The sequence below is a fragment of the Apium graveolens genome, chromosome 3, assembly GCF_009905375.1.
Source record: "Apium graveolens cultivar Ventura chromosome 3, ASM990537v1, whole genome shotgun sequence".
NCBI classification, from domain to species: domain Eukaryota; kingdom Viridiplantae; phylum Streptophyta; class Magnoliopsida; order Apiales; family Apiaceae; genus Apium; species Apium graveolens.
The window spans coordinates 141,504,886-141,516,061 of NC_133649.1; the positions used below are offsets into that span (position 1 = coordinate 141,504,886).

At 35.0% G+C, this 11,176-nt stretch overlaps 1 non-coding gene across 1 annotated transcript; it reads left to right on the plus strand.

The window, feature by feature from the left end:
• Positions 1-10,244: 10,244 nt before the first annotated feature.
• LOC141716520 (small nucleolar RNA R71) lies at positions 10,245-10,351 on the plus strand. The gene has a single exon (XR_012573227.1). It is a non-coding gene; the product is annotated as a small nucleolar RNA R71 (small nucleolar RNA).
• The last annotated feature ends 825 nt before the right edge of the window (positions 10,352-11,176 follow it).

Consider the following 11,176-nt stretch of genomic DNA (forward strand, 5'->3'; position numbering starts at 1 on the left):
AAATGATTTTTAAAATATTTTTCAGAATTAATACGGGTCGTTGGATCAATTTCGGGTTAATAAACAGGGTTCGGTTGGCCAATTCTGGCTCCGAAACAATTTTGTAATAATTATCGAGCCTTGGAAATAGTTTAGAATAATATTTTAAAGCTCGAAACTATTTTTCGGAATTTTTAAATCATTTTTAAATAATTAAATCTAATTAAATAATTAATTAAAATCAATTAATAATTAATTAAATCAATTAATCAATTAATTTTTGAATTAATTGACAAATTAATCAATTAAAAATCAACTAAAATTAATTAACTAATTAATTCAGATTTATTTTTGAATTAAAAATAATTTTCGGAATTAAAATACTAATTTTTAGAATTTTCAGAAATTAAAAATGAATTTTTATAATAAAAATAAATAGGAAATATGATTTTTAAACATTTTATAAACAGGAATCCTATTTTTGAAAACTTTGCAAACTACAGGGACTAAACTTCATCATTTACAAAACTACAGGGGCCTGTTTGCAATTTTGCCAGCCCAGCCGTCGACTCGCCGTAGTGTGGCCGGAGAACACGATTCCGGCCACCTCAGGCCACCAAACTGTCCAGATTTAATCTATAGGTTACCAGCAACTTATTCGTGCAATCAAAACTCAATAGTCATCTCTGTTCTGGCCGGAAATTGGCCAAGAACATCGCCGGTTTCCGGCGAACATCGAAAACTTTCAAAACACAACTCCCTTCGATCCATTAATCCTCTGTTAACGAGCTATATACCAATCGATTGCAAATTTCATAAGGAACACAACCCACTATAAATCAACAGCTAATAACCCCTGGATCAAAAACCCCCAAATTTCAATTGAAAACATTCATACGGGTTATAAACCCTAATTTTGAAATTCGAAAATTAAACCTACTTTTGAGCATGTTATTGAACTCCAAATCAGACGTATAATATATCAAAATCATCAGGAAAACAAGCTCTACCACATGCAATCATCAAATCATACAAACAATCATCCGAACAAAAATTCATATTTTTCATAAAAATAATTCGAAAATAATTAAATTTATATAAAATCAACCTTTGATTCTGCAGTAAAACAGGTCCTGGAATCTGATAGTACTCCTTGAGACCTTCAAATTGGTTACTCCAACTTTCCAAATGGATTTCACTAACACCTTGAATTTGTGGTTTGATTCTCAGAAAGGTTTATGAATATATGATTTTTCTCTGTAAAATTATATAATTATCTGTCTGCAAATGATTTTGATACGAAATAAAATACGGTAAAAGGCTATTTATACTTACGGGAAATTAGTATCCCGTTGGATCATTCCGGATATAAAACGGTACGTTTATTTGTAAAACCTGATCCAAACGGTATCGGTTTTCGGGATAATTATCCAAATCAGTAAAATTTGTACTGTGGTCTTGGTCTCACCGCCTGGTTACACGTATTACGAAGTGATAATTGTGATAGTTTAATAAAAAGATCCTGTTTATCGAAAATACGGGTTTTATTGATTTACCGAAACGAATATTGTATCGAAAATGTTGCGTCGGGACCCGCGCAGGACAAACCGTACGCCGGATCAAAAAAGTCGAAACATGGAAAATGCTCAAAATATTACAATTAGGTTAGGAAGTAGTTCTCGGAAGAGTTTCGAGTTCCAAAAACGTAACAACGGTTGACGTCGATTGGTTCCCGTTTTTATAAAATAGATTTTAAATACTCGGAATTTTTTTTTATAAATTTCATATGATTCATATAAATTCATAAATCAACATAAAAATAATTAGGAAGATATGACAATTATCTATATTTTATTTTGGACATATAAAAATTAAAATACTCAATTAATAATATTTTTAAATATCCAAACACGGATAACACTTAACAATTAATTCACAGAATAGATACTGAACACACATAATAATTATTTAATAGCAAAAATAATTACACGATATATCCCGGATATTACATAAGTAACTAATTTAACGATCCAAAACGATCCAGAACGAACCAGTATCCCGTAAATGTATACCATATTTCTTATTTCATTTTATTCGTTTATTCACTTACAACCAGTAAAAATATAGTAATTACAGAGAAAAACCCTAAAAATGATACGTTCCTGAGAATCAAACAAATGAACGAAGGCGTTATCGAACTCTGATTCGGGCGTACAGCATATCAAAACGAAGCTCTCGAACTCTTCTTTCTGAATCAAATATTTGTTTTTGCCCTGAAATCAAGGTATTTTTCTGGTTTAATTATTTTATTTCGAATTATTTATGAATTAAAATATGAATTTTTGTTCTTGATGTTGCTGATATGATTTGATGAGTCCATCATGTAGATAATATTTTTCTGGTCAATTTAGTATATTATATGTCAAAAACCGAGTTCAGTAACATAGAGAAAATGATGTTTGATTCTTGAAAATGAAAATTAGGGTTCTTGATATGAATGTTTTAAATCAAAAATTGGGTATTTCTTTGTTAAGGGTTATTGGTTGAAATTAATGGCACCATGTTGTAGATCGTTTAAAAATAAATTGATTGGTATAAACGTGATGAACAGAGGGTTTCTGGAACGGGTAGGCCGAAAAATCGGGCTGGGCGGCGGCAGAATTTTCAGGCCCGTTTTCCGGTTGATTCGTTCGTTATTTGATCGATTTGATAACAGGGTCGTGTTTCTGGAAACCTAACGATCATTCCCTGTGAATTTGGTCCAGTTCTGGGTTGGTTTTCCAGTCGCCGGAAAGCTCGGTGGTCGCCGTTAATGGTGACCGACCGGCGGCGATTCACTGGAGACGGCGAGTGGGGAAGGACGTGGTAAATTACCACTTCTGCCCCCTACGTTTTTGTTATAATTGATTTTAACACTGAGTTTTTAGAAAGTTACAGTTTACACCTTCGTAAAAGGTTTTATAATCTTACACTTTACCCCCTGAAATTTATATTTTTGAAAATTGTTTTTATTTATTTAGTTTAATTCGAAAATTCATTATTTAATTTTTGAAAATTATTTTTAAATTAAAAATAAATATTAATTATTTAATTAATAAATTTTAGTTGATAATTAATTATTTAATTAGTCAATACATTTAAATATTAATTGATTAATTAATTTAATTAGTTATTAATTAATTTTAATTGATTATTTAATTGGATTTAATTATTTAAAATTGATTTAAAAATTCCGAAAAATAGTTTCGAGCTTTAAATTATTATTTAAAATTATTTTCAAAGCTCGATAATTATTATAAATTTATTTTAAATGTCAGATTTGGGTGTTCGAACCTTATTATTTAATTATAAATTGATTCGGAGTCCCGTTTTAATTCCGAAAAATATTCAAAAATTCGTAATAAATACCTGGAAAATCGTTTTGACCCCGAATCTTCTTTGAAAAATTATTTTGATCGAATATCTTGCGTGCTATGTGCTACGTTCTAACTAGTTGATGTGTTATATGCCTATGTGGCTAGGGTTTGACTGTTTTAATCATAACTTTTAATCCGTAAATCGGATTTGGGTGAAACGAAGGGTAGATAAAAGCTTATGACGTCTATGTGACGATTAGAATAATATGAGTATGAATAATTGATAGATATTTGTGATGCCTAGCAGAGTCAGAAAGGCATAGAAAGAGAAGAAAAGCGGTTGATAAGTAAAACTGTTAGATGAGTACAAGTAAAGTGGAAATCGCCGATGATAAGGCAAGTACTTCTGAACCTCTCTTCAAGTTATATTGCAAATATTTTCGAACTGTTTTCATAACATGTTGCTATTATTCAAAATAATTCATGTTTTATATTGCAAGTGCTTTAAACTATTTAAGCCTTGTTTTTCAGAAGCCAATGATTGTTGAATTCTCATATACTATCCAAACACATACGATACTACTCCACAAATACATATCTACCACATACAATTTTTGATATTGAATTTCTTGATATACCAATCCTTATTCCTTGTTTAACAGAAGACCAATCCTTGGAACCTTTGAACCCCTGGTCTTCTAATTTCTGATTCTTTCCTTGATTGAAAGCCAAACTTTTTTGAATCTCTTGTTATACCTTCATGGTATTGTGAATCACCATGTACTTCAAGATAAATATTGTTTACGATCCAGCTTATTGAACTACATTGGTTATCATATTGAATTGTTTTAAAATTGGATGGTTTTATAAATGTGGGCCAGATTCATGGTCAGACCAGATTCGTGGTCATAATAGGCCAATGCGTGTGGATCCAGTACATAGAGCAAAGTTGGGAGCCTTGCTCGGGGTTAGTGCATGACTGATCAGCAGCCTAACCTTGGTTTTTAAAATAAAAAGTGAATATCCAATTCTAATCATTGCTTATTCAGAAACTTGATTCTTCTTAATCATTTCAATTGGTTATTGTTTAACCTCATTTATTGCTATTATGACTTGGTGAGCTAGTTAGCTCACTCTTTCAAATATTTTTATGTTTTCAATAGTTGAAAAGGAAATTGTTGGTTATGAGGATTCCCAATCCAGTGTGTGAGCTAGGATTCCAAGTTAAGTTGAATCGAGCTAGCATGAGCTTTATATTATAGAGAAGTTATGCAATATTTTACGAACGATATCATTATCAATTGTACATTAAACTAGTTGGGATTTGGTATGATGTAATAAAAGTTAAGGTTGTGGCTTGTTTTCATACTTTAACCTGTTATGATCCGTGGTTGTGTAAAGAAGGGTCAATGCATATGATACTTTATATACAGGTTTAAATATTATGGTGTGTGTTGTGAGCCCCAAACTTCTGACCCGGGTTTGGAGGGCGTTACACTCACACTTAGCAGATTGTGTTTAAGTCCTGAGAGAAGAGCTACTGATTCAATTATGGCATTCCTAAGATTGATATTTCCATATCCCAGAGTCTTTCCCATGTTGCCATATCTATAAGAAACTTCTGGGCCAGCTTTCTCCACAAAGTCTGATAGCAGGGCTTTATTTCCAGTCATATGTCCTGAACATCCACTGTCCAAAACTAGGATGTTTTCCCTATTGCCCTGCAATCACAAAGACCACTATTGGTTAGTTTTAAGGACCCAGACTTGCTTGGATCCTTTGGCCTTATTAAGTTTGTTAGCATTTGCAGCGAATTTAGTTTCAGAGTTTTTGCTAACATGCTTTTTATCAGACTTTATATCATACTTTGCATCAGACTTTACACTAGAAGAAATTACACTAACTTTCTTCAAAGAAGGTTTTATTTCATAATAATTATAGTACAAACTATGATATTCCTTACAAGTATAAATGGAATTCCATAAACTATCACAATGAAAACAAGGATTTTGTGGTTTAAACCTAACAGACTGACTCTTAACTCCTGATCTCGGAGGTAAAGAGTTTATATCCTTATTTTTCCTGCAAAAAGTGACAAGATGGTTAGAGTTTCCACAATTATAGCATTTCTTTCTAGGAGCATTAGGAACAGGCATATAATTATTGCTTTTATTTACACCTTCCTTTCCATTCCTATTTTTCCTAGCTTCCTTGACCTTGTTCACATTTTTAATCTCTTTCAGCTTATGCTTAATCTGCTTCTTTGTCATTAAAACTATATTTACTTCAGCTGGTTTATCCTGTTTTAATTTATCAGAAGTTGACTTTTCTTTAGCTTCTGTTTTAGAATCATTCATCTTTTCAGATTTTGACACATTAGAATTTGACACAAACTTGACAGGATTAACTTTAGGCTTTTCAGCTTTCTTGGTAAAGTTTGGTTTAGATGACACAGTTTCCTTTTCTTCTTTATCATCTAGGTAACCTAGTCATTCTTTCCAATTTCCATTTTCTAAGATTTTCTGAGTTGTTCTTCCAGAGTTAGTCCAAGTTTTGATTATCTCCTTTTCCAATTCAGATTTAAGAGATTTATTCAACATAAAAAGCCTTATCTCTTTCTTTCCGAGTTTGATGGAATATAACTAACTCTTTTTCTAAGTAGTCATTTCTGTTTTAAAAAGCAAGACTTTCAGATTTTAATCTCTCATTTTCTAAAGTCTGATCTCTAAAACTGATGAACATGGTTTTCAAATATAATCTTAGCTCAGAAATATCATCAGTATGAAAAGCAAGATTTAAATTACGTACCTTTAATTCACCAGTTTCAGAACTGCTATCAGCATTTGCCATCAAAGCAAAGTTCACCTCTTCTTCAAAATCTGAAGTGTCTGCCCAGTTTTTCTTCTTTGTGATAAGTTCCTGGCCTTTATCATTTTTTCCTTTCTTGTAGTCAGGAGAGATATGGGCTCTTTTACCATAATTGTAGCATTTGACATTTGAGTTGTCTCCTCTGTCAGACTTTCCTCCTTTGCCTTCAGACTTTCTAAACCCTTTCTTTTCAGAACTTCCACCTTTCCTTGAAAACTTCTTGCCCTTTCTGAAGTTTTTATAGGCTATCTTTGTGATACCCTTCACCATAAAAGCACACAGTTGCATCATCTATGCATCAACATCCACTTCAGATAAATTTTCAGATTCTGAATCATCATCATCAGAATATGATGACTCTGAATCAGACTGTATGATGAGAGTCTTTCCTTTGCCTCTCTTTGAGACAACTACTTTAGAAGATTCCTCCGCAGCTTTAAGAGCAATTGTCTTTGACTTTCTTCCATGCCTTTTGCTCCTTTGATCCATCTCAAGTTCATGAGTCATGAGCATACCATAAATTTCATCAAGAGTAGTTTCAGCAAGGTCATAGTTGTCTCTTACGGTAGTAGACTTTAAATCCCAATTTTCAGGAAGAGCTAAAAGGAATTATAGATTTGAATCTTCAAGATCATATTCCTTGTCCACCAGTGACAGATCATTCAAGAGTTTGGCAAACCTGTCATATAAATCAGTTAATGATTCATCAACTTTTGAATCAAAGTGCTCATACTCTTGTGTGAGTATAGTCTTCCTGTTCTTTTGATGGCTTTAGTTCCCTGGCATCTTGCCTCCAAGGCATCCCATATTTCCTTGTAGTCTTGCATCCAATTACCCTGTTTGACATGACATTGTCAATTGTACTATGAAGCAGATGCCTTACCCTTGCATCCTTGGCAATAGATGAGATGTCTTCAGGTGTGTAATCACCTTTCTCCTTTGGTATCATCTTTGCTGGTTGATCAGCAACTGCAACAGAGAGCTTGGTAGGCTTATATGGTCCATCATTAATTCTATCAAGGTGTTATGGATCTGTGGCTTCCAGAAACATAGCCATCTTTACCTTCCATATAGGATACTCAGATGCTCTCGGTATGGGAACCCTAATACTCTCATATCGACTGTGGGTTTGATTGTTTTGAGTATCTTGAGTTTTGGTGGGCTTAGGTGGAGTTTGTGTTTCATCAGACATGATTGTAAACTGGATCTCACTGTTTGTATATCAACAGAGATGCTCTGATACCACTTGTTAGGTCACATAACACTATAGAAGGGGGTTGAATATAGTGTTGATACAATCAAATCGATTTATAACACAAGTATGTAACGGTAATCAAGTTTATTCTATATAATAAGCTCTGTCCAAATTTTCATGTATATCTTCTTTTGTTTTAGTCCAGATCCTCTCCTATAATTCAGCTACATTCCTTATCTGAAGTACCCGCACTTAAGTCCTGATATAAATCCTGACGGCCTTAAGTTCTAATATAAGTTCTGACTTCAGTAAGTTCTGATTTCCAGTAAGTCCTGATAAGTCCTTATATTATGTTCTGAAACTAAACACAACAGATTAGATATGACATCACAAATATATCTAACAGGTTCTACCTCTTCTTTTTCAAATTCCTGTTTCCTTTTGGCTCTTTCCTTTCTTACTCTTTTACATATTTCTGTTTTATTTCCTCTAGTTTCTCAGTCTCTGTAGTAGTGACAGGCTTCTCAATTTATGACTTGGTGGCAAGCTTTTCAGCTTGTTTCTTAGCTTCCAAGGCAACCTGCCTTTTCTGATGCTTGAGCCTCAAATTTTCTTCTTTTTTGGCTTCTCCAAATTGAGGATGTCCAGCCATCACACAAATTAGTTTTCCATGCCTGTAGATTTTAGCTATTCTTTTCTTCAGGATTGAGTCTCTTGGATCTTTATGATTGGCAATGGAGTGACAAGCAACTTCTTTTCATCTGCTTGAGGAGTTGCATAGACTAGGTCCAAAGGATTCTTGCTAGAATGTTTGGATGAATGATTCTTGGGCTTCAAAATCACAGTGGCCTTTTGATGTCTTCTAGCTGAGGTTTGACCTCTTTCATATTCCTCAAGCTCATTTCACTTTTTTGAATATGTCTCAATTGTGTGAAATGCTTCACGGATTTGTCTTGTTTTTCAATTGGACCAAATACCTTTTCAATTTTCTCATCAATTTTCTTCATTCATTCTTTCAGCTTGAGTTTAGCTTCTGTAATATTGATCAAGTCAATGCTGTCTAATACTGGTGGCTTTGAGAAAGTAATGGATGGAATAATTACTTTGCTGACTTGAATGTGCACATCCTTCCCCCCACTAACTTGGACAATTGCATCCTTCTCCCCCTTTTTGTTATCATCAAGTAATGAAGGGGTTGGAGTTTAAGCAACCATCAGTTTTTGATGAAGGAGTGTCTGATGGACTTGGTTGACAAGCACCTTGGTGATAAAATTCTCCACTACTGTCAGCCTAGAGTTCAATGAATCAACTTTGCTACTCAAGTCATAGTCCTTCCTGAGTATCTGATGAATGTCTTTCATTGTTGATTCAGGAAGTTTATACTATATTTTGTCATTGATATCCTTCTTGAGTTGCTCAATATTAGTCTGGATGTCATCCACATCTTGACTCTGTTTGAGGGATTGAATCTTGTACAGTTGTAGAGGTTCTAGATGGGCTTGGAGAAGACATTTGGTATTATCATATGTAGTGGCTTGAAGAGCTGATTGAGTTTGATGGATAAGCTTGAATAGAGTAGATTTAAAATGATGATCAGTGCAGTCCTTGGTAAACATCCAGGCTGGAGTGCTTGTGGTTGAGCTAGGTCCTGCATCTCCCCTAAAGTTCATGCCATCATCTTCCTCACTAGAAGTATCTCGATGAGAGCCACTGGAATCTAACTCAAGATCATCACCAGCTGTAGGTGGAAGTGAGTTGATTGCATCCTTGACTCTTAGCATAGAAGTGGTAGTGTGCACCAAGTTTAAAGTTCTCTCAGCAGCCTCATTTCTCTGTCCAGCTATAATTTTATATGCTGGAATATGTTGAGTAAATGCCTCAGCATCAAAGGAGACCGAATCTAAAATAGCTTGATATTCTTGCTGAAATAGTTGCTCCTTGTCTGCATCATTGACATCCCTTAACCACTAACGATGGGCTCTTCCCATTCTTCTGTCGTTACCTACTTTTCGTCTTGCTGAATTTGGGGGCTTGCGACCATTCCAGACCTTAAGGTGATGGTGTTCACCTGTTCCTCAACTTCCCTCTTACCTGGATTTGTTTCTGTATCACTAGGAAGCGTTCCTGGTGGTCGATTCAATAAGGCGTTAGCAATTTGTTCTATCCGGTTCTCCAGATTCTGGATAGAAATAGCCTGACTTTGGCATATAAGAGCCTGGTTTTTGCACATAAGCCTCAACTCCTCCAATTTATATTTTTCATTCGAAGATAGACCTGCATCATGAGTTTGTTGTTGAAGTTGGAGTTGTTGTCTTGGTGCAAATTATTGCTGAAAACCAGGAGGGTTGAATTGTTTATGTCCAGACTGCTGGAACGGCTGTTGCATCACATTCTGATTGTTGCTCCAGCTGAAGTTAGGATGATACCAGTTGTCAGGATGATAAGTGTCTGGAACTGGTTGCTGCGATCTCTAAAAGTTGCTCACAAACTGAGCTGAGTCACTAGATATAGCGCATTGCTCCGTCACATGCGAACCTGCACATAACTCACAAACACTGCTTATATAATTAACACCCAAGTTAGCAAGAGAATCGATCTTCATAGACAACTCCTTTAGTTGAGCAGTGATAGCCATAGTTGTATCCACTTCAAGAACTCCTGCTACCTTGCCTTGTGGACATCTCTGGGTTGGATACTGATATTCATTAGCAGCCATCAGTTCAATTAGATCATAAGCTTCCTCATAGCTCTTTGCCCATAATGCTCCGCTTGCTGTTGCATCGAGCATGGGTCTGGACTGTGCTCCCAACCCATTGTAAAAATAAGTGATGATCATCCAATTAGGCATTCCATGATGAGGACACTTCCTAAGCATCTCCTTGTAGCGCTCCCAAGCTTCACAAAGTGATTCTCCCGTTTGCTGCGCAAATTGAGTAATAGCATTCCTGAGTGCAGCTGTCTTCGCCATAGGGAAGAATTTAGTAAGAAACTTCTGAGCAAGATCTTCTCAAGTAGTAATCGAACCAGATAGTAGAGAGTGTAACGAGCTCTTAGCCTTGTCCCTCAGAGAGAATGGGAACAGTCTCAGCTTCACATCATCTTCAGAAACACCGTTGAACTTGAAAGTGTCGCAGATCTCAATGAAATCCCTAATGTGCATATTGGGATCTTCAGTTGGAGAACCCCCAAATTGGATTGAATTCTGCACCCATTAAATTATGCCAAGCTTGATCTCAAAGGTACTAGCTATGATAGCTGGCCTGACAATGCTAGATTGAATGTCATTGATCTTGGGTTGAGAAAAATCCATCAAGGCTTTCGTTCATGCTGCTGGATCTCCCATTATAATGAGTACCTGAAACACAAACAAATAAACCGTGAAAGTAAAAGAATCCGAGTCAGTGAACTTTAATGACCACTGATGACAAGCACATAAACTAAAAATTAACACCGAGTCTTCGGTAACGGCGCAAAAAACTTGTTAGGGCGAAAACACGCGCTAATATTCACGCAAGTATACGCGTTCACAAGTAGTATAAGATATAAATCAGATTCGTTCCCACAGAGACTGGTTTAGGTTAAGTTCAATTTATGCACCTATGCAACAATGTATGGTTATCGCTCAATGCTAAGACAAATAACAAATTGGGTTTTGATTAAACTAAGAGATTATACTAAATAACATTAACTGAGAGAATTGAGGTTGAATTACTATATATGACAAACATGGGATTCTAACTTCATTAAATACTTCATTCAATAGCCTTATTGCTCTTAA